Source organism: Danio rerio, chromosome 9 (genome assembly GCF_052040795.2).
Source record: "Danio rerio strain M-AB ecotype USA chromosome 9, GRCz13ab, whole genome shotgun sequence".
Taxonomy (NCBI): Eukaryota; Metazoa; Chordata; class Actinopteri; order Cypriniformes; family Danionidae; genus Danio; species Danio rerio.
The window spans coordinates 32260333-32263719 of NC_141029.1; the positions used below are offsets into that span (position 1 = coordinate 32260333).

Consider the following 3387-nt stretch of genomic DNA (forward strand, 5'->3'; position numbering starts at 1 on the left):
AATTTCACTTTCGATCCACACTCCTAACCAGGTGGCGGAAATGCACCTCAAAGTTGTATGCCGACCTTCAATTAAAAACCACGAAGAAGAAAAAGTCTCACTACAGGAGGTTGGAGCAATGGCGGGGAATTCAAGCGAACCAAAAAAATCTAAAGACTAGATCTTGAGGAAATAGATTTGGGAAAGGATTGGAGACTCTAGGATTTTATGATAGTTGTGAAGAGGAGGAAGAGGATCATATGGATATAGAATGCACACAAATAAAAGACAGATCTAGGAAAAGGAAAAAAGATATGGAAGATGCATCGGAAAGTAGCTCGCTCGCTAGCGAGGAGGAAGGGGTTGGAGGTTAGGCTAATTTGGGATTTATTCATTCACCCATTTTCTTGTCGGCTTAGTCTTTATTAAACCGGGGTTGCCAAAGCAGAATGAACCGCTAACTTATTCAGCACATTTTTACGGATGCCCTTCCAGCCGCAGCCCATCTCTGGAAAACATTCACACACACACACACACACACACTCATAAACTACGGACAATTTAGCCTACCCAATTCCCCTGTACCGCATTTTTTTGGACTGTGGGGGAAACCAGAGCATCCGGAGGAAACCCACATGAACACAGGGAGAACATGCAAACTCCACACAGAAATGCTATCTGATCAAGCCTAGGCTCGAACCTGCGACCCAGTGACCTTCTTGCTGTGAGGCGCCAGTACTACCTACTTCGCCACTGCATTGGCCTAATTTAGGATTTAGGATAATATTACAATTTAAAGAAGTAATGAGAGTAAACCCTATGATGCTAACATATAAATTAAAGAAACAAGCAGGTGAAATAGCATCCGCAAAGGTGTTTCAGGATGGGGCGTTATTGATTGCATGCATAAATGAAGAGCAGAAAAATAAGGCAATGAAGTCGGGAAGCAGGTAGTTATGAGTAGTAAAATAATGGGTCAGAATTCAAATGAATAATTCAAATACACATTTGGATGCAAAAACAGGTAGGAAATCAGCACTTGACCTAACATTTGACCTAACATTTGTGTCAAATTTATTGGGTGGAATTACAGTTTGGGAGGTTTTAAGGAAATGCTCAATTGGGAGTGCCCATTTTTCTATTATTAGTTCTATTATAGATAGTGAGAATAAGAATGTTAATAAAGGTAATTCTGGAAAAGGGAAGTTTGAGAAACTGATTGAGAAGAATTGAAAAAAATAAGATGAATTGAGATATTAAGATTGAAAGAATATATAGTTGAAGTCAAAAGTAATATTTCCCAAATTAACAGGGCAAGGACATTTTCACAGTATGTCTGGTAATATTTTTTTCTTCTGGAGAAAGTCTTATTTGTTTTATTTAGGCTAGAATAAAAGCAGTTATTAATTTTTCAAACACCATTTTAAGGACAAAATTGTTAGTCCCTTTAGGCAATTTTTTTTTCTACAGAACAAACCATTATTATACAATAACTTGCCTAATTACCCTAAACTGCCTAGTTAATCTAATTAACCTAGTTAAGCCTTTAAATATCACTTTAAGCTGTATAGAACTGTCATGAAAATATATTATTTACTGTCATCATGACAAAGAAAAAATGAATCAGTTATTAGAAATCAGTTATTAAAATTATTATGTTTAGATATTTGTTGAAGAAATCTGCTGTCCGTTAAAGAGAAATTGGGGCTAATAATTCTGACTTCAACTGTATATGCAGAGTTAAGTTCTGTAATTCATGCGGCAAGTGAATGTATTCCAAAGAGTACAGGAAAAAGAGTAGGGAAAATGGTTCCATGGTGGAATGATCAGTGTTCAAAATGAACGAATCGTTCATGAACGACCCATCACTAGTTAGCAGGGGAGGAATGGTGAAGGAAAGACGGCATAGCGTGTTTAGCGACAGCTGTGGTGTGAATGAAGAGAGTGAAGATGGAAATTTAGATGATGATGATGATGATGATGATTCAACCAACTTAGATATGGTAGATGATTGGTCTCAGGTTGAACAGAGATCTTAGAAGCGCAAGAACAGAAGTTCAGATTCTGAGGAGGTAGCAGCAGGAGGAGGAGAAGGAAGAAGCAAAACAATGAGGATGGAGGATGAGTATAAAGTTATCATGATGTTCTCAAGCATAGGTGAGATGAATAATCCCATGAGGTTAACAAAAATGCTCAAAAAAGCTGTTGGGGAAATAAATTCAGCCAGATATTTATCAAACAACCGAGTTCTTGTATTTTGTCTGATCAAAAAACAACAAGAAATGCTGATTAAACTGAAAGAGATAGGAGGACTCGGAGTTAAATGCCACGTACCAGGAGAGATAAGTGGCATTAAAGAAGTGATAAATGGAGTTCCGCTGTCTTTATCAGATGAGACATTAAGAAATCAGTTAGTAAGTGAAAAGGTAACAGATGTGAAAAGGTTGACAACAAAGAAGTGGGAAAAGAGAGCCAAGTACCACAGTGATAATCATGAATGGGAAGCAACTACCGGATAATGTAAAAATGGGATATGTTTGTTATCCAGTAAGACCATTTATTAAACCTGCATTGAGGTGTTTGAATTGCCAAAGAATGGGTCATGTAGCAGAAGTTTGTAAAGGAAAGCAAAGATGTTGTAAAGGTGGAGGTGAACACAATTATGGTGAATGTGGGGATCTAGTAGAACCAAAGTGCTGTAACTGTGGAGGTCCTCATAGTGCAGCATATTTAGGATGCAATGCTCAAAAACAAGCTGTGGAGGCAATGAAGTAACAGAGTATAATATGTCATATCCTCAAGCTGTGAAGAAAGTTCAAGATGAACAAAGAAACACGAAGAGCTATCAAGTTATGAATACAAATGTAAGATCGAATAAATCAATAGAAACCTTCAAAACAAATCAGGATGATTTACTCATGGTCAGCAAGGTAAATTTTATAGCATTTATTGCAGATTTAATCAACTGTACAGCTCAAACTAACAAAAGAACAGAGAAACTAAAAATCATAATATCTGCAGCAACTCGTCATCTAGGAATAACAGAAGTGTCAATGGAGGTAATTCAGTCTCTACTAGGGCAACCTGAGAGTAATTCAAACCCTAAAGAACCCCCAGACAAGCTAAGGCTAATAAAATAAAATGACTTTCAGGATAATACAATGGAATGCCAGGAGTCTAATCACGAATGGCCAAGAATTTAAGAAGGTTATACATGAAATGACAAACGTGCCTGATTTAATATGCATTCAGGAAACGTGGCTTAAATTGCTATTGGATTTTGTCATTCCAGGGTATGTAGCTATTAGAAAAGACAGAGCAGGAACTTCAGGTGGTGGGTGTGCAACATTTATAAAACAAATGGGGTGGCTTATGGGAAAATAAGTATAGATTCACAATATGAATGTG

At 37.1% G+C, this 3387-nt stretch overlaps 1 protein-coding gene across 1 annotated transcript in view; it reads right to left on the reverse strand.

Moving 5' to 3' along the window:
• piga (phosphatidylinositol glycan anchor biosynthesis, class A) overlaps nucleotides 1-3387 on the reverse strand; it is a 46462-nt gene that overhangs the window by 23387 nt on the left and 19688 nt on the right. The gene's annotated exons all lie outside the window — the stretch shown is intronic.